The sequence below is a fragment of the Cololabis saira genome, unplaced genomic scaffold, assembly GCF_033807715.1.
Source record: "Cololabis saira isolate AMF1-May2022 unplaced genomic scaffold, fColSai1.1 scf036, whole genome shotgun sequence".
Taxonomy (NCBI): domain Eukaryota; kingdom Metazoa; phylum Chordata; class Actinopteri; order Beloniformes; family Belonidae; genus Cololabis; species Cololabis saira.
The window spans coordinates 400,539-420,786 of NW_026906200.1; the positions used below are offsets into that span (position 1 = coordinate 400,539).

Sequence of the window (20,248 nt, forward strand, 5' to 3'; positions counted from 1 at the left end):
TTTCATAAAAAACATTTAAAAAATGAGAATACACATAACTCTCAGTGATGAAGTATAATCATCAAGCTTTAAAAAAGTCTCTACCACCAGACCCCAGGAGCACCCCAGCAGCTTCCACCACCAGACACCCAGCTTCCACCCCCAGACCCCACTAGCTCGACCCCCAGCTTCCACCACCAGAACCCAGGAGCTTCCATCACCAGACTCCTGGAGCTTCCAGCACCAGACCCCAGGAGCATTCACCACCAGACCCCAGCAAAATCACTACCAGAACACAGGAGCTTCCACCACCAGACCCCCAGCTTCCACCACCAGTCCCCGAGTAGACTCATAATATAGCTGAAGTTGTATCTAGCAGAGGATGGTTTCGATCCATCGACCTCTGGGTTATGGGCCCAGCACGCTTCCGCTGCGCCACTCTGCTGAACCACCCACTGTTCCCAAAGTCTGGTCAGGGTCCAAACAGGGGGTCTAGAGTCTAAATGGATTCAGCCAGGTCTGTGACAGTTATCCCCCACTAGCTCGACCCCCAGCTTCCACCACCAGACCCCAGAAGCTTCCACCACCAGACCCCAGCAGCTTCCACCCCCAGACCCCACTAGCTCGACCCCCAGCTTCCACCACCAGACTCCTGGAGCTTCCACCACCAGACCTCAGGAGCTTCCACCACCAGACCTCAGGAGCATTCACCACCATACCCCAGCAAAATCACCACCAGACCCCAGGAGTTTCCACCACCAGAGCTTCCACCACCAGACCCCAGGAGCTTCCACCACCAGAGCTTCCAGCACCAGACCCCAGGAGCTTCCACCACCAGACCCCAGGAGCTTCCACCACCAGAGCTTCCACCACCAGACCCCAGGAGCTTCCACCACCAGACCCCAGGAGCTTCCACCACCAGACCCCAGGAGCTTCCACCACCAGACCCCAGGAGCTTCCACCACCAGACCCCAGCAAAATCACCACCAGTCCCCAGCAGCATAACCACCAGACCCCCAGCTTCCACCACCAGTCCCCGGAGGTGCGTGGAATCCCGGACCAGCTCGACCAGAGCCTCGTGGCGAGCCGAGCCGAGAATCGGGGGGCTTCATCCGCATTCTCGTGGCGCTGAGACCGCGGAGATCCAGCCGAGAATCGCGGGGCTTACATCCGCTTACCCCTCCCCTCGGCCCAGAGAAAAACACACCACAGCCGGTCCGGAGCCACTTAGCCTCAGGCCCGAAACAAGACCTTCAACCCGGAGAAAAACTGACAGGCAGCACGTCGCTGAAAGCCACTCAGCCTCGCGGCTCACCGTCCCGCTGCCCAAAAAACCCGGCTCACCTGGAGCCACCCAAAGACCCGGCTCACCGTCCGAACCCGGGGACCCGCTCTTAAGCCCCCCCCCAACCGGCCACCGGAGTGAAAGAGCCAGCCCGCTTACTTGGACGACCAGGGCCCTGGTACCCTAAACACCCAGACGCTCCTGGTACCATGGACAGCACTCTGTCAGATGCTCAGGCGTATATTGCTTTTCACTCATGTTCTGGTTTCAGGACCTTTTGTTAGGACCTTTGGTCAGCTTGTGCAAGCAAACAAATACTGTTGCTTCCATCTGGACAAACATTTAGTTCAGTAATAAAGAATAAAACGTCAGTTAAGTGTTTTGTAGTTGTAACTAAATATGGTAAACGCTCATATGCTTCTCATAGGCTCTGTGTGAAATTCTGAGTTTGTACACTATTAGATGTGGAAAGAAACACTTCCCACTATGTTTACTTTGCAGGAAACTAAACAAAACACTTCTTAACATAGTCATGAGGAGTTGTACAAATAATGACATCACTTTATGTTTGTTATTAAATGAGACAAGGGTAGTATCTCACAGTAGACTCATAATATAGCTGAAGTTGTATCTAGCAGAGGATGGTTTCGATCCATCGACCTCTGGGTTATGGGCCCAGCACGCTTCCGCTGCGCCACTCTGCTGAACCACCCACTGTTCCCAAAGTCTGGTCAGGGTCCAAACAGGGGGTCTAGAGTCTAAATGGACTCAGCCAGGTCTGTGACAGTTATCTGCCATAGATAAGTATATGGTATATCTGAGTGTGAAGTTAAGATCAACATGTAAAAGTTCACACGCGCACACATTCTTGTATTTTCCCCTCAGGGGACCCACCTGCTCGCTCACACACACACACACGCGCCGCCAGCATTGAGGCCGGTCAGCTCAGAAGGTCAGAGCGTGGTGCTAATAACGCCAAGGTCATGGGTTCAATCCCCATACTGGCCAAACTGCTTACTCTGCATGTCTTTAAAAACTTCAGACTCTAAAGATTGTATGTTCCATTGTTAGCTTTGGTGTGCGACAATAATTCGTCAAGTCTGATAATCACCTGACTTAAAGCTAAGAGGAAATAAAGATAACTCAAACATAAGGAATTTAAGTTTATGAAGTGAGGAAAGCTTATTTGTATTACACATCTCATGTACAAATCAAAGTACTTTTCATAAAAAACATTTAAAAAATGAGAATACACATAACTCTCAGTGATGAAGTATAATCATCAAGCTTTAAAAAAGTCTCTACCACCAGACCCCAGGAGCACCCCAGCAGCTTCCACCACCAGACACCCAGCTTCCACCCCCAGACCCCACTAGCTCGACCCCCAGCTTCCACCACCAGAACCCAGGAGCTTCCATCACCAGACTCCTGGAGCTTCCAGCACCAGACCCCAGGAGCATTCACCACCAGACCCCAGCAAAATCACTACCAGAACACAGGAGCTTCCACCACCAGACCCCCAGCTTCCACCACCAGTCCCCGAGTAGACTCATAATATAGCTGAAGTTGTATCTAGCAGAGGATGGTTTCGATCCATCGACCTCTGGGTTATGGGCCCAGCACGCTTCCGCTGCGCCACTCTGCTGAACCACCCACTGTTCCCAAAGTCTGGTCAGGGTCCAAACAGGGGGTCTAGAGTCTAAATGGATTCAGCCAGGTCTGTGACAGTTATCCCCCACTAGCTCGACCCCCAGCTTCCACCACCAGACCCCAGAAGCTTCCACCACCAGACCCCAGCAGCTTCCACCCCCAGACCCCACTAGCTCGACCCCCAGCTTCCACCACCAGACTCCTGGAGCTTCCACCACCAGACCTCAGGAGCTTCCACCACCAGACCTCAGGAGCATTCACCACCATACCCCAGCAAAATCACCACCAGACCCCAGGAGTTTCCACCACCAGAGCTTCCACCACCAGACCCCAGGAGCTTCCACCACCAGAGCTTCCAGCACCAGACCCCAGGAGCTTCCACCACCAGACCCCAGGAGCTTCCACCACCAGAGCTTCCACCACCAGACCCCAGGAGCTTCCACCACCAGACCCCAGGAGCTTCCACCACCAGACCCCAGGAGCTTCCACCACCAGACCCCAGGAGCTTCCACCACCAGACCCCAGCAAAATCACCACCAGTCCCCAGCAGCATAACCACCAGACCCCCAGCTTCCACCACCAGTCCCCGGAGGTGCGTGGAATCCCGGACCAGCTCGACCAGAGCCTCGTGGCGAGCCGAGCCGAGAATCGGGGGGCTTCATCCGCATTCTCGTGGCGCTGAGACCGCGGAGATCCAGCCGAGAATCGCGGGGCTTACATCCGCTTACCCCTCCCCTCGGCCCAGAGAAAAACACACCACAGCCGGTCCGGAGCCACTTAGCCTCAGGCCCGAAACAAGACCTTCAACCCGGAGAAAAACTGACAGGCAGCACGTCGCTGAAAGCCACTCAGCCTCGCGGCTCACCGTCCCGCTGCCCAAAAAACCCGGCTCACCTGGAGCCACCCAAAGACCCGGCTCACCGTCCGAACCCGGGGACCCGCTCTTAAGCCCCCCCCCAACCGGCCACCGGAGTGAAAGAGCCAGCCCGCTTACTTGGACGACCAGGGCCCTGGTACCCTAAACACCCAGACGCTCCTGGTACCATGGACAGCACTCTGTCAGATGCTCAGGCGTATATTGCTTTTCACTCATGTTCTGGTTTCAGGACCTTTTGTTAGGACCTTTGGTCAGCTTGTGCAAGCAAACAAATACTGTTGCTTCCATCTGGACAAACATTTAGTTCAGTAATAAAGAATAAAACGTCAGTTAAGTGTTTTGTAGTTGTAACTAAATATGGTAAACGCTCATATGCTTCTCATAGGCTCTGTGTGAAATTCTGAGTTTGTACACTATTAGATGTGGAAAGAAACACTTCCCACTATGTTTACTTTGCAGGAAACTAAACAAAACACTTCTTAACATAGTCATGAGGAGTTGTACAAATAATGACATCACTTTATGTTTGTTATTAAATGAGACAAGGGTAGTATCTCACAGTAGACTCATAATATAGCTGAAGTTGTATCTAGCAGAGGATGGTTTCGATCCATCGACCTCTGGGTTATGGGCCCAGCACGCTTCCGCTGCGCCACTCTGCTGAACCACCCACTGTTCCCAAAGTCTGGTCAGGGTCCAAACAGGGGGTCTAGAGTCTAAATGGACTCAGCCAGGTCTGTGACAGTTATCTGCCATAGATAAGTATATGGTATATCTGAGTGTGAAGTTAAGATCAACATGTAAAAGTTCACACGCGCACACATTCTTGTATTTTCCCCTCAGGGGACCCACCTGCTCGCTCACACACACACACACGCGCCGCCAGCATTGAGGCCGGTCAGCTCAGAAGGTCAGAGCGTGGTGCTAATAACGCCAAGGTCATGGGTTCAATCCCCATACTGGCCAAACTGCTTACTCTGCATGTCTTTAAAAACTTCAGACTCTAAAGATTGTATGTTCCATTGTTAGCTTTGGTGTGCGACAATAATTCGTCAAGTCTGATAATCACCTGACTTAAAGCTAAGAGGAAATAAAGATAACTCAAACATAAGGAATTTAAGTTTATGAAGTGAGGAAAGCTTATTTGTATTACACATCTCATGTACAAATCAAAGTACTTTTCATAAAAAACATTTAAAAAATGAGAATACACATAACTCTCAGTGATGAAGTATAATCATCAAGCTTTAAAAAAGTCTCTACCACCAGACCCCAGGAGCACCCCAGCAGCTTCCACCACCAGACACCCAGCTTCCACCCCCAGACCCCACTAGCTCGACCCCCAGCTTCCACCACCAGAACCCATGAGCTTCCATCACCAGACTCCTGGAGCTTCCAGCACCAGACCCCAGGAGCATTCACCACCAGACCCCAGCAAAATCACTACCAGAACACAGGAGCTTCCACCACCAGACCCCCAGCTTCCACCACCAGTCCCCGAGTAGACTCATAATATAGCTGAAGTTGTATCTAGCAGAGGATGGTTTCGATCCATCGACCTCTGGGTTATGGGCCCAGCACGCTTCCGCTGCGCCACTCTGCTGAACCACCCACTGTTCCCAAAGTCTGGTCAGGGTCCAAACAGGGGGTCTAGAGTCTAAATGGATTCAGCCAGGTCTGTGACAGTTATCCCCCACTAGCTCGACCCCCAGCTTCCACCACCAGACCCCAGAAGCTTCCACCACCAGACCCCAGCAGCTTCCACCCCCAGACCCCACTAGCTCGACCCCCAGCTTCCACCACCAGACTCCTGGAGCTTCCACCACCAGACCTCAGGAGCTTCCACCACCAGACCTCAGGAGCATTCACCACCATACCCCAGCAAAATCACCACCAGACCCCAGGAGTTTCCACCACCAGAGCTTCCACCACCAGACCCCAGGAGCTTCCACCACCAGAGCTTCCAGCACCAGACCCCAGGAGCTTCCACCACCAGACCCCAGGAGCTTCCACCACCAGAGCTTCCACCACCAGACCCCAGGAGCTTCCACCACCAGACCCCAGGAGCTTCCACCACCAGACCCCAGGAGCTTCCACCACCAGACCCCAGGAGCTTCCACCACCAGACCCCAGCAAAATCACCACCAGTCCCCAGCAGCATAACCACCAGACCCCCAGCTTCCACCACCAGTCCCCGGAGGTGCGTGGAATCCCGGACCAGCTCGACCAGAGCCTCGTGGCGAGCCGAGCCGAGAATCGGGGGGCTTCATCCGCATTCTCGTGGCGCTGAGACCGCGGAGATCCAGCCGAGAATCGCGGGGCTTACATCCGCTTACCCCTCCCCTCGGCCCAGAGAAAAACACACCACAGCCGGTCCGGAGCCACTTAGCCTCAGGCCCGAAACAAGACCTTCAACCCGGAGAAAAACTGACAGGCAGCACGTCGCTGAAAGCCACTCAGCCTCGCGGCTCACCGTCCCGCTGCCCAAAAAACCCGGCTCACCTGGAGCCACCCAAAGACCCGGCTCACCGTCCGAACCCGGGGACCCGCTCTTAAGCCCCCCCCCAACCGGCCACCGGAGTGAAAGAGCCAGCCCGCTTACTTGGACGACCAGGGCCCTGGTACCCTAAACACCCAGACGCTCCTGGTACCATGGACAGCACTCTGTCAGATGCTCAGGCGTATATTGCTTTTCACTCATGTTCTGGTTTCAGGACCTTTTGTTAGGACCTTTGGTCAGCTTGTGCAAGCAAACAAATACTGTTGCTTCCATCTGGACAAACATTTAGTTCAGTAATAAAGAATAAAACGTCAGTTAAGTGTTTTGTAGTTGTAACTAAATATGGTAAACGCTCATATGCTTCTCATAGGCTCTGTGTGAAATTCTGAGTTTGTACACTATTAGATGTGGAAAGAAACACTTCCCACTATGTTTACTTTGCAGGAAACTAAACAAAACACTTCTTAACATAGTCATGAGGAGTTGTACAAATAATGACATCACTTTATGTTTGTTATTAAATGAGACAAGGGTAGTATCTCACAGTAGACTCATAATATAGCTGAAGTTGTATCTAGCAGAGGATGGTTTCGATCCATCGACCTCTGGGTTATGGGCCCAGCACGCTTCCGCTGCGCCACTCTGCTGAACCACCCACTGTTCCCAAAGTCTGGTCAGGGTCCAAACAGGGGGTCTAGAGTCTAAATGGACTCAGCCAGGTCTGTGACAGTTATCTGCCATAGATAAGTATATGGTATATCTGAGTGTGAAGTTAAGATCAACATGTAAAAGTTCACACGCGCACACATTCTTGTATTTTCCCCTCAGGGGACCCACCTGCTCGCTCACACACACACACACGCGCCGCCAGCATTGAGGCCGGTCAGCTCAGAAGGTCAGAGCGTGGTGCTAATAACGCCAAGGTCATGGGTTCAATCCCCATACTGGCCAAACTGCTTACTCTGCATGTCTTTAAAAACTTCAGACTCTAAAGATTGTATGTTCCATTGTTAGCTTTGGTGTGCGACAATAATTCGTCAAGTCTGATAATCACCTGACTTAAAGCTAAGAGGAAATAAAGATAACTCAAACATAAGGAATTTAAGTTTATGAAGTGAGGAAAGCTTATTTGTATTACACATCTCATGTACAAATCAAAGTACTTTTCATAAAAAACATTTAAAAAATGAGAATACACATAACTCTCAGTGATGAAGTATAATCATCAAGCTTTAAAAAAGTCTCTACCACCAGACCCCAGGAGCACCCCAGCAGCTTCCACCACCAGACACCCAGCTTCCACCCCCAGACCCCACTAGCTCGACCCCCAGCTTCCACCACCAGAACCCAGGAGCTTCCATCACCAGACTCCTGGAGCTTCCAGCACCAGACCCCAGGAGCATTCACCACCAGACCCCAGCAAAATCACTACCAGAACACAGGAGCTTCCACCACCAGACCCCCAGCTTCCACCACCAGTCCCCGAGTAGACTCATAATATAGCTGAAGTTGTATCTAGCAGAGGATGGTTTCGATCCATCGACCTCTGGGTTATGGGCCCAGCACGCTTCCGCTGCGCCACTCTGCTGAACCACCCACTGTTCCCAAAGTCTGGTCAGGGTCCAAACAGGGGGTCTAGAGTCTAAATGGATTCAGCCAGGTCTGTGACAGTTATCCCCCACTAGCTCGACCCCCAGCTTCCACCACCAGACCCCAGAAGCTTCCACCACCAGACCCCAGCAGCTTCCACCCCCAGACCCCACTAGCTCGACCCCCAGCTTCCACCACCAGACTCCTGGAGCTTCCACCACCAGACCTCAGGAGCTTCCACCACCAGACCTCAGGAGCATTCACCACCATACCCCAGCAAAATCACCACCAGACCCCAGGAGTTTCCACCACCAGAGCTTCCACCACCAGACCCCAGGAGCTTCCACCACCAGAGCTTCCAGCACCAGACCCCAGGAGCTTCCACCACCAGACCCCAGGAGCTTCCACCACCAGAGCTTCCACCACCAGACCCCAGGAGCTTCCACCACCAGACCCCAGGAGCTTCCACCACCAGACCCCAGGAGCTTCCACCACCAGACCCCAGGAGCTTCCACCACCAGACCCCAGCAAAATCACCACCAGTCCCCAGCAGCATAACCACCAGACCCCCAGCTTCCACCACCAGTCCCCGGAGGTGCGTGGAATCCCGGACCAGCTCGACCAGAGCCTCGTGGCGAGCCGAGCCGAGAATCGGGGGGCTTCATCCGCATTCTCGTGGCGCTGAGACCGCGGAGATCCAGCCGAGAATCGCGGGGCTTACATCCGCTTACCCCTCCCCTCGGCCCAGAGAAAAACACACCACAGCCGGTCCGGAGCCACTTAGCCTCAGGCCCGAAACAAGACCTTCAACCCGGAGAAAAACTGACAGGCAGCACGTCGCTGAAAGCCACTCAGCCTCGCGGCTCACCGTCCCGCTGCCCAAAAAACCCGGCTCACCTGGAGCCACCCAAAGACCCGGCTCACCGTCCGAACCCGGGGACCCGCTCTTAAGCCCCCCCCCAACCGGCCACCGGAGTGAAAGAGCCAGCCCGCTTACTTGGACGACCAGGGCCCTGGTACCCTAAACACCCAGACGCTCCTGGTACCATGGACAGCACTCTGTCAGATGCTCAGGCGTATATTGCTTTTCACTCATGTTCTGGTTTCAGGACCTTTTGTTAGGACCTTTGGTCAGCTTGTGCAAGCAAACAAATACTGTTGCTTCCATCTGGACAAACATTTAGTTCAGTAATAAAGAATAAAACGTCAGTTAAGTGTTTTGTAGTTGTAACTAAATATGGTAAACGCTCATATGCTTCTCATAGGCTCTGTGTGAAATTCTGAGTTTGTACACTATTAGATGTGGAAAGAAACACTTCCCACTATGTTTACTTTGCAGGAAACTAAACAAAACACTTCTTAACATAGTCATGAGGAGTTGTACAAATAATGACATCACTTTATGTTTGTTATTAAATGAGACAAGGGTAGTATCTCACAGTAGACTCATAATATAGCTGAAGTTGTATCTAGCAGAGGATGGTTTCGATCCATCGACCTCTGGGTTATGGGCCCAGCACGCTTCCGCTGCGCCACTCTGCTGAACCACCCACTGTTCCCAAAGTCTGGTCAGGGTCCAAACAGGGGGTCTAGAGTCTAAATGGACTCAGCCAGGTCTGTGACAGTTATCTGCCATAGATAAGTATATGGTATATCTGAGTGTGAAGTTAAGATCAACATGTAAAAGTTCACACGCGCACACATTCTTGTATTTTCCCCTCAGGGGACCCACCTGCTCGCTCACACACACACACACGCGCCGCCAGCATTGAGGCCGGTCAGCTCAGAAGGTCAGAGCGTGGTGCTAATAACGCCAAGGTCATGGGTTCAATCCCCATACTGGCCAAACTGCTTACTCTGCATGTCTTTAAAAACTTCAGACTCTAAAGATTGTATGTTCCATTGTTAGCTTTGGTGTGCGACAATAATTCGTCAAGTCTGATAATCACCTGACTTAAAGCTAAGAGGAAATAAAGATAACTCAAACATAAGGAATTTAAGTTTATGAAGTGAGGAAAGCTTATTTGTATTACACATCTCATGTACAAATCAAAGTACTTTTCATAAAAAACATTTAAAAAATGAGAATACACATAACTCTCAGTGATGAAGTATAATCATCAAGCTTTAAAAAAGTCTCTACCACCAGACCCCAGGAGCACCCCAGCAGCTTCCACCACCAGACACCCAGCTTCCACCCCCAGACCCCACTAGCTCGACCCCCAGCTTCCACCACCAGAACCCAGGAGCTTCCATCACCAGACTCCTGGAGCTTCCAGCACCAGACCCCAGGAGCATTCACCACCAGACCCCAGCAAAATCACTACCAGAACACAGGAGCTTCCACCACCAGACCCCCAGCTTCCACCACCAGTCCCCGAGTAGACTCATAATATAGCTGAAGTTGTATCTAGCAGAGGATGGTTTCGATCCATCGACCTCTGGGTTATGGGCCCAGCACGCTTCCGCTGCGCCACTCTGCTGAACCACCCACTGTTCCCAAAGTCTGGTCAGGGTCCAAACAGGGGGTCTAGAGTCTAAATGGATTCAGCCAGGTCTGTGACAGTTATCCCCCACTAGCTCGACCCCCAGCTTCCACCACCAGACCCCAGAAGCTTCCACCACCAGACCCCAGCAGCTTCCACCCCCAGACCCCACTAGCTCGACCCCCAGCTTCCACCACCAGACTCCTGGAGCTTCCACCACCAGACCTCAGGAGCTTCCACCACCAGACCTCAGGAGCATTCACCACCATACCCCAGCAAAATCACCACCAGACCCCAGGAGTTTCCACCACCAGAGCTTCCACCACCAGACCCCAGGAGCTTCCACCACCAGAGCTTCCAGCACCAGACCCCAGGAGCTTCCACCACCAGACCCCAGGAGCTTCCACCACCAGAGCTTCCACCACCAGACCCCAGGAGCTTCCACCACCAGACCCCAGGAGCTTCCACCACCAGACCCCAGGAGCTTCCACCACCAGACCCCAGGAGCTTCCACCACCAGACCCCAGCAAAATCACCACCAGTCCCCAGCAGCATAACCACCAGACCCCCAGCTTCCACCACCAGTCCCCGGAGGTGCGTGGAATCCCGGACCAGCTCGACCAGAGCCTCGTGGCGAGCCGAGCCGAGAATCGGGGGGCTTCATCCGCATTCTCGTGGCGCTGAGACCGCGGAGATCCAGCCGAGAATCGCGGGGCTTACATCCGCTTACCCCTCCCCTCGGCCCAGAGAAAAACACACCACAGCCGGTCCGGAGCCACTTAGCCTCAGGCCCGAAACAAGACCTTCAACCCGGAGAAAAACTGACAGGCAGCACGTCGCTGAAAGCCACTCAGCCTCGCGGCTCACCGTCCCGCTGCCCAAAAAACCCGGCTCACCTGGAGCCACCCAAAGACCCGGCTCACCGTCCGAACCCGGGGACCCGCTCTTAAGCCCCCCCCCAACCGGCCACCGGAGTGAAAGAGCCAGCCCGCTTACTTGGACGACCAGGGCCCTGGTACCCTAAACACCCAGACGCTCCTGGTACCATGGACAGCACTCTGTCAGATGCTCAGGCGTATATTGCTTTTCACTCATGTTCTGGTTTCAGGACCTTTTGTTAGGACCTTTGGTCAGCTTGTGCAAGCAAACAAATACTGTTGCTTCCATCTGGACAAACATTTAGTTCAGTAATAAAGAATAAAACGTCAGTTAAGTGTTTTGTAGTTGTAACTAAATATGGTAAACGCTCATATGCTTCTCATAGGCTCTGTGTGAAATTCTGAGTTTGTACACTATTAGATGTGGAAAGAAACACTTCCCACTATGTTTACTTTGCAGGAAACTAAACAAAACACTTCTTAACATAGTCATGAGGAGTTGTACAAATAATGACATCACTTTATGTTTGTTATTAAATGAGACAAGGGTAGTATCTCACAGTAGACTCATAATATAGCTGAAGTTGTATCTAGCAGAGGATGGTTTCGATCCATCGACCTCTGGGTTATGGGCCCAGCACGCTTCCGCTGCGCCACTCTGCTGAACCACCCACTGTTCCCAAAGTCTGGTCAGGGTCCAAACAGGGGGTCTAGAGTCTAAATGGACTCAGCCAGGTCTGTGACAGTTATCTGCCATAGATAAGTATATGGTATATCTGAGTGTGAAGTTAAGATCAACATGTAAAAGTTCACACGCGCACACATTCTTGTATTTTCCCCTCAGGGGACCCACCTGCTCGCTCACACACACACACACGCGCCGCCAGCATTGAGGCCGGTCAGCTCAGAAGGTCAGAGCGTGGTGCTAATAACGCCAAGGTCATGGGTTCAATCCCCATACTGGCCAAACTGCTTACTCTGCATGTCTTTAAAAACTTCAGACTCTAAAGATTGTATGTTCCATTGTTAGCTTTGGTGTGCGACAATAATTCGTCAAGTCTGATAATCACCTGACTTAAAGCTAAGAGGAAATAAAGATAACTCAAACATAAGGAATTTAAGTTTATGAAGTGAGGAAAGCTTATTTGTATTACACATCTCATGTACAAATCAAAGTACTTTTCATAAAAAACATTTAAAAAATGAGAATACACATAACTCTCAGTGATGAAGTATAATCATCAAGCTTTAAAAAAGTCTCTACCACCAGACCCCAGGAGCACCCCAGCAGCTTCCACCACCAGACACCCAGCTTCCACCCCCAGACCCCACTAGCTCGACCCCCAGCTTCCACCACCAGAACCCAGGAGCTTCCATCACCAGACTCCTGGAGCTTCCAGCACCAGACCCCAGGAGCATTCACCACCAGTCCCCGAGTAGACTCATAATATAGCTGAAGTTGTATCTAGCAGAGGATGGTTTCGATCCATCGACCTCTGGGTTATGGGCCCAGCACGCTTCCGCTGCGCCACTCTGCTGAACCACCCACTGTTCCCAAAGTCTGGTCAGGGTCCAAACAGGGGGTCTAGAGTCTAAATGGATTCAGCCAGGTCTGTGACAGTTATCCCCCACTAGCTCGACCCCCAGCTTCCACCACCAGACCCCAGAAGCTTCCACCACCAGACCCCAGCAGCTTCCACCCCCAGACCCCACTAGCTCGACCCCCAGCTTCCACCACCAGACTCCTGGAGCTTCCACCACCAGACCTCAGGAGCTTCCACCACCAGACCTCAGGAGCATTCACCACCATACCCCAGCAAAATCACCACCAGACCCCAGGAGTTTCCACCACCAGAGCTTCCACCACCAGACCCCAGGAGCTTCCACCACCAGAGCTTCCAGCACCAGACCCCAGGAGCTTCCACCACCAGACCCCAGGAGCTTCCACCACCAGAGCTTCCACCACCAGACCCCAGGAGCTTCCACCACCAGACCCCAGGAGCTTCCACCACCAGACCCCAGGAGCTTCCACCACCAGACCCCAGGAGCTTCCACCACCAGACCCCAGCAAAATCACCACCAGTCCCCAGCAGCATAACCACCAGACCCCCAGCTTCCACCACCAGTCCCCGGAGGTGCGTGGAATCCCGGACCAGCTCGACCAGAGCCTCGTGGCGAGCCGAGCCGAGAATCGGGGGGCTTCATCCGCATTCTCGTGGCGCTGAGACCGCGGAGATCCAGCCGAGAATCGCGGGGCTTACATCCGCTTACCCCTCCCCTCGGCCCAGAGAAAAACACACCACAGCCGGTCCGGAGCCACTTAGCCTCAGGCCCGAAACAAGACCTTCAACCCGGAGAAAAACTGACAGGCAGCACGTCGCTGAAAGCCACTCAGCCTCGCGGCTCACCGTCCCGCTGCCCAAAAAACCCGGCTCACCTGGAGCCACCCAAAGACCCGGCTCACCGTCCGAACCCGGGGACCCGCTCTTAAGCCCCCCCCCAACCGGCCACCGGAGTGAAAGAGCCAGCCCGCTTACTTGGACGACCAGGGCCCTGGTACCCTAAACACCCAGACGCTCCTGGTACCATGGACAGCACTCTGTCAGATGCTCAGGCGTATATTGCTTTTCACTCATGTTCTGGTTTCAGGACCTTTTGTTAGGACCTTTGGTCAGCTTGTGCAAGCAAACAAATACTGTTGCTTCCATCTGGACAAACATTTAGTTCAGTAATAAAGAATAAAACGTCAGTTAAGTGTTTTGTAGTTGTAACTAAATATGGTAAACGCTCATATGCTTCTCATAGGCTCTGTGTGAAATTCTGAGTTTGTACACTATTAGATGTGGAAAGAAACACTTCCCACTATGTTTACTTTGCAGGAAACTAAACAAAACACTTCTTAACATAGTCATGAGGAGTTGTACAAATAATGACATCACTTTATGTTTGTTATTAAATGAGACAAGGGTAGTATCTCACAGTAGACTCATAATATAGCTGAAGTTGTATCTAGCAGAGGATGGTTTCGATCCATCGACCTCTGGGTTATGGGCCCAGCACGCTTCCGCTGCGCCACTCTGCTGAACCACCCACTGTTCCCAAAGTCTGGTCAGGGTCCAAACAGGGGGTCTAGAGTCTAAATGGACTCAGCCAGGTCTGTGACAGTTATCTGCCATAGATAAGTATATGGTATATCTGAGTGTGAAGTTAAGATCAACATGTAAAAGTTCACACGCGCACACATTCTTGTATTTTCCCCTCAGGGGACCCACCTGCTCGCTCACACACACACACACGCGCCGCCAGCATTGAGGCCGGTCAGCTCAGAAGGTCAGAGCGTGGTGCTAATAACGCCAAGGTCATGGGTTCAATCCCCATACTGGCCAAACTGCTTACTCTGCATGTCTTTAAAAACTTCAGACTCTAAAGATTGTATGTTCCATTGTTAGCTTTGGTGTGCGACAATAATTCGTCAAGTCTGATAATCACCTGACTTAAAGCTAAGAGGAAATAAAGATAACTCAAACATAAGGAATTTAAGTTTATGAAGTGAGGAAAGCTTATTTGTATTACACATCTCATGTACAAATCAAAGTACTTTTCATAAAAAACATTTAAAAAATGAGAATACACATAACTCTCAGTGATGAAGTATAATCATCAAGCTTTAAAAAAGTCTCTACCACCAGACCCCAGGAGCACCCCAGCAGCTTCCACCACCAGACACCCAGCTTCCACCCCCAGACCCCACTAGCTCGACCCCCAGCTTCCACCACCAGAACCCAGGAGCTTCCATCACCAGACTCCTGGAGCTTCCAGCACCAGACCCCAGGAGCATTCACCACCAGACCCCAGCAAAATCACTACCAGAACACAGGAGCTTCCACCACCAGACCCCCAGCTTCCACCACCAGTCCCCGAGTAGACTCATAATATAGCTGAAGTTGTATCTAGCAGAGGATGGTTTCGATCCATCGACCTCTGGGTTATGGGCCCAGCACGCTTCCGCTGCGCCACTCTGCTGAACCACCCACTGTTCCCAAAGTCTGGTCAGGGTCCAAACAGGGGGTCTAGAGTCTAAATGGATTCAGCCAGGTCTGTGACAGTTATCCCCCACTAGCTCGACCCCCAGCTTCCACCACCAGACCCCAGAAGCTTCCACCACCAGACCCCAGCAGCTTCCACCCCCAGACCCCACTAGCTCGACCCCCAGCTTCCACCACCAGACTCCTGGAGCTTCCACCACCAGACCTCAGGAGCTTCCACCACCAGACCTCAGGAGCATTCACCACCATACCCCAGCAAAATCACCACCAGACCCCAGGAGTTTCCACCACCAGAGCTTCCACCACCAGACCCCAGGAGCTTCCACCACCAGAGCTTCCAGCACCAGACCCCAGGAGCTTCCACCACCAGACCCCAGGAGCTTCCACCACCAGAGCTTCCACCACCAGACCCCAGGAGCTTCCACCACCAGACCCCAGGAGCTTCCACCACCAGACCCCAGGAGCTTCCACCACCAGACCCCAGGAGCTTCCACCACCAGACCCCAGCAAAATCACCACCAGTCCCCAGCAGCATAACCACCAGACCCCCAGCTTCCACCACCAGTCCCCGGAGGTGCGTGGAATCCCGGACCAGCTCGACCAGAGCCTCGTGGCGAGCCGAGCCGAGAATCGGGGGGCTTCATCCGCATTCTCGTGGCGCTGAGACCGCGGAGATCCAGCCGAGAATCGCGGGGCTTACATCCGCTTACCCCTCCCCTCGGCCCAGAGAAAAACACACCACAGCCGGTCCGGAGCCACTTAGCCTCAGGCCCGAAACAAGACCTTCAACCCGGAGAAAAACTGACAGGCAGCACGTCGCTGAAAGCCACTCAGCCTCGCGGCTCACCGTCCCGCTGCCCAAAAAACCCGGCTCACCTGGAGCCACCCAAAGACCCGGCTCACCGTCCGAACCCGGGGACCCGCTCTTAAGCCCCCCCCCAACCGGCCACCGGAGTGAAAGAGCCAGCCCGCTTACTTGGACGACCAGGGCCCTGGTACCCTAAACACCCAGACGCTCCTGGTACCATGGACAGCACTCTGTCAGATGCTCAGGCGTATATTGCTTTTCACTCATGTTCTGGTTTCAGGACCTTTTGTTAGGACCTTTGGTCAGCTTGTGCAAGCAAACAAATACTGTTGCTTCCATCTGGACAAACATTTAGTTCAGTAATAAAGAATAAAACGTCAGTTAAGTGTTTTGTAGTTGTAACTAAATATGGTAAACGCTCATATGCTTCTCATAGGCTCTGTGTGAAATTCTGAGTTTGTACACTATTAGATGTGGAAAGAAACACTTCCCACTATGTTTACTTTGCAGGAAACTAAACAAAACACTTCTTAACATAGTCATGAGGAGTTGTACAAATAATGACATCACTTTATGTTTGTTATTAAATGAGACAAGGGTAGTATCTCACAGTAGACTCATAATATAGCTGAAGTTGTATCTAGCAGAGGATGGTTTCGATCCATCGACCTCTGGGTTATGGGCCCAGCACGCTTCCGCTGCGCCACTCTGCTGAACCACCCACTGTTCCCAAAGTCTGGTCAGGGTCCAAACAGGGGGTCTAGAGTCTAAATGGACTCAGCCAGGTCTGTGACAGTTATCTGCCATAGATAAGTATATGGTATATCTGAGTGTGAAGTTAAGATCAACATGTAAAAGTTCACACGCGCACACATTCTTGTATTTTCCCCTCAGGGGACCCACCTGCTCGCTCACACACACACACACGCGCCGCCAGCATTGAGGCCGGTCAGCTCAGAAGGTCAGAGCGTGGTGCTAATAACGCCAAGGTCATGGGTTCAATCCCCATACTGGCCAAACTGCTTACTCTGCATGTCTTTAAAAACTTCAGACTCTAAAGATTGTATGTTCCATTGTTAGCTTTGGTGTGCGACAATAATTCGTCAAGTCTGATAATCACCTGACTTAAAGCTAAGAGGAAATAAAGATAACTCAAACATAAGGAATTTAAGTTTATGAAGTGAGGAAAGCTTATTTGTATTACACATCTCATGTACAAATCAAAGTACTTTTCATAAAAAACATTTAAAAAATGAGAATACACATAACTCTCAGTGATGAAGTATAATCATCAAGCTTTAAAAAAGTCTCTACCACCAGACCCCAGGAGCACCCCAGCAGCTTCCACCACCAGACACCCAGCTTCCACCCCCAGACCCCACTAGCTCGACCCCCAGCTTCCACCACCAGAACCCAGGAGCTTCCATCACCAGACTCCTGGAGCTTCCAGCACCAGACCCCAGGAGCATTCACCACCAGACCCCAGCAAAATCACTACCAGAACACAGGAGCTTCCACCACCAGACCCCCAGCTTCCACCACCAGTCCCCGAGTAGACTCATAATATAGCTGAAGTTGTATCTAGCAGAGGATGGTTTCGATCCATCGACCTCTGGGTTATGGGCCCAGCACGCTTCCGCTGCGCCACTCTGCTGAACCACCCACTGTTCCCAAAGTCTGGTCAGGGTCCAAACAGGGGGTCTAGAGTCTAAATGGATTCAGCCAGGTCTGTGACAGTTATCCCCCACTAGCTCGACCCCCAGCTTCCACCACCAGACCCCAGAAGCTTCCACCACCAGACCCCAGCAGCTTCCACCCCCAGACCCCACTAGCTCGACCCCCAGCTTCCACCACCAGACTCCTGGAGCTTCCACCACCAGACCTCAGGAGCTTCCACCACCAGACCTCAGGAGCATTCACCACCATACCCCAGCAAAATCACCACCAGACCCCAGGAGTTTCCACCACCAGAGCTTCCACCACCAGACCCCAGGAGCTTCCACCACCAGAGCTTCCAGCACCAGACCCCAGGAGCTTCCACCACCAGACCCCAGGAGCTTCCACCACCAGAGCTTCCACCACCAGACCCCAGGAGCTTCCACCACCAGACCCCAGGAGCTTCCACCACCAGACCCCAGGAGCTTCCACCACCAGACCCCAGCAAAATCACCACCAGTCCCCAGCAGCATAACCACCAGACCCCCAGCTTCCACCACCAGTCCCCGGAGGTGCGTGGAATCCCGGACCAGCTCGACCAGAGCCTCGTGGCGAGCCGAGCCGAGAATCGGGGGGCTTCATCCGCATTCTCGTGGCGCTGAGACCGCGGAGATCCAGCCGAGAATCGCGGGGCTTACATCCGCTTACCCCTCCCCTCGGCCCAGAGAAAAACACACCACAGCCGGTCCGGAGCCACTTAGCCTCAGGCCCGAAACAAGACCTTCAACCCGGAGAAAAACTGACAGGCAGCACGTCGCTGAAAGCCACTCAGCCTCGCGGCTCACCGTCCCGCTGCCCAAAAAACCCGGCTCACCTGGAGCCACCCAAAGACCCGGCTCACCGTCCGAACCCGGGGACCCGCTCTTAAGCCCCCCCCCAACCGGCCACCGGAGTGAAAGAGCCAGCCCGCTTACTTGGACGACCAGGGCCCTGGTACCCTAAACACCCAGACGCTCCTGGTACCATGGACAGCACTCTGTCAGATGCTCAGGCGTATATTGCTTTTCACTCATGTTCTGGTTTCAGGACCTTTTGTTAGGACCTTTGGTCAGCTTGTGCAAGCAAACAAATACTGTTGCTTCCATCTGGACAAACATTTAGTTCAGTAATAAAGAATAAAACGTCAGTTAAGTGTTTTGTAGTTGTAACTAAATATGGTAAACGCTCATATGCTTCTCATAGGCTCTGTGTGAAATTCTGAGTTTGTACACTATTAGATGTGGAAAGAAACACTTCCCACTATGTTTACTTTGCAGGAAACTAAACAAAACACTTCTTAACATAGTCATGAGGAGTTGTACAAATAATGACATCACTTTATGTTTGTTATTAAATGAGACAAGGGTAGTATCTCACAGTAGACTCATAATATAGCTGAAGTTGTATCTAGCAGAGGATGGTTTCGATCCATCGACCTCTGGGTTATGGGCCCAGCACGCTTCCGCTGCGCCACTCTGCTGAACCACCCACTGTTCCCAAAGTCTGGTCAGGGTCCAAACAGGGGGTCTAGAGTCTAAATGGACTCAGCCAGGTCTGTGACAGTTATCTGCCATAGATAAGTATATGGTATATCTGAGTGTGAAGTTAAGATCAACATGTAAAAGTTCACACGCGCACACATTCTTGTATTTTCCCCTCAGGGGACCCACCTGCTCGCTCACACACACACACACGCGCCGCCAGCATTGAGGCCGGTCAGCTCAGAAGGTCAGAGCGTGGTGCTAATAACGCCAAGGTCATGGGTTCAATCCCCATACTGGCCAAACTGCTTACTCTGCATGTCTTTAAAAACTTCAGACTCTAAAGATTGTATGTTCCATTGTTAGCTTTGGTGTGCGACAATAATTCGTCAAGTCTGATAATCACCTGACTTAAAGCTAAGAGGAAATAAAGATAACTCAAACATAAGGAATTTAAGTTTATGAAGTGAGGAAAGCTTATTTGTATTACACATCTCATGTACAAATCAAAGTACTTTTCATAAAAAACATTTAAAAAATGAGAATACACATAACTCTCAGTGATGAAGTATAATCATCAAGCTTTAAAAAAGTCTCTACCACCAGACCCCAGGAGCACCCCAGCAGCTTCCACCACCAGACACCCAGCTTCCACCCCCAGACCCCACTAGCTCGACCCCCAGCTTCCACCACCAGAACCCAGGAGCTTCCATCACCAGACTCCTGGAGCTTCCAGCACCAGACCCCAGGAGCATTCACCACCAGACCCCAGCAAAATCACTACCAGAACACAGGAGCTTCCACCACCAGACCCCCAGCTTCCACCACCAGTCCCCGAGTAGACTCATAATATAGCTGAAGTTGTATCTAGCAGAGGATGGTTTCGATCCATCGACCTCTGGGTTATGGGCCCAGCACGCTTCCGCTGCGCCACTCTGCTGAACCACCCACTGTTCCCAAAGTCTGGTCAGGG

At 52.2% G+C, this 20,248-nt stretch overlaps 8 non-coding genes across 8 annotated transcripts; all 8 read left to right on the forward strand.

The window, feature by feature from the left end:
* Positions 1-2,198: 2,198 nt before the first annotated feature.
* Positions 2,199-2,272, forward strand: trnai-aau (transfer RNA isoleucine (anticodon AAU)). Its single transcript has one exon. It is a non-coding gene; the product is annotated as a tRNA-Ile (tRNA).
* A 2,411-nt stretch (positions 2,273-4,683) lies between these two features.
* trnai-aau (transfer RNA isoleucine (anticodon AAU)) lies at positions 4,684-4,757 on the forward strand. Its single transcript has one exon. It is a non-coding gene; the product is annotated as a tRNA-Ile (tRNA).
* A 2,411-nt stretch (positions 4,758-7,168) lies between these two features.
* trnai-aau (transfer RNA isoleucine (anticodon AAU)) lies at positions 7,169-7,242 on the forward strand. Its single transcript has one exon. It is a non-coding gene; the product is annotated as a tRNA-Ile (tRNA).
* Positions 7,243-9,653: 2,411 nt separating this feature from the next.
* On the forward strand, positions 9,654-9,727 carry trnai-aau (transfer RNA isoleucine (anticodon AAU)). The gene has a single exon. It is a non-coding gene; the product is annotated as a tRNA-Ile (tRNA).
* A 2,411-nt stretch (positions 9,728-12,138) lies between these two features.
* On the forward strand, positions 12,139-12,212 carry trnai-aau (transfer RNA isoleucine (anticodon AAU)). The gene has a single exon. It is a non-coding gene; the product is annotated as a tRNA-Ile (tRNA).
* Positions 12,213-14,557: 2,345 nt separating this feature from the next.
* Positions 14,558-14,631, forward strand: trnai-aau (transfer RNA isoleucine (anticodon AAU)). Its single transcript has one exon. It is a non-coding gene; the product is annotated as a tRNA-Ile (tRNA).
* Positions 14,632-17,042: 2,411 nt separating this feature from the next.
* Positions 17,043-17,116, forward strand: trnai-aau (transfer RNA isoleucine (anticodon AAU)). Its single transcript has one exon. It is a non-coding gene; the product is annotated as a tRNA-Ile (tRNA).
* A 2,388-nt stretch (positions 17,117-19,504) lies between these two features.
* Positions 19,505-19,578, forward strand: trnai-aau (transfer RNA isoleucine (anticodon AAU)). Its single transcript has one exon. It is a non-coding gene; the product is annotated as a tRNA-Ile (tRNA).
* Positions 19,579-20,248: the final 670 nt, after the last annotated feature.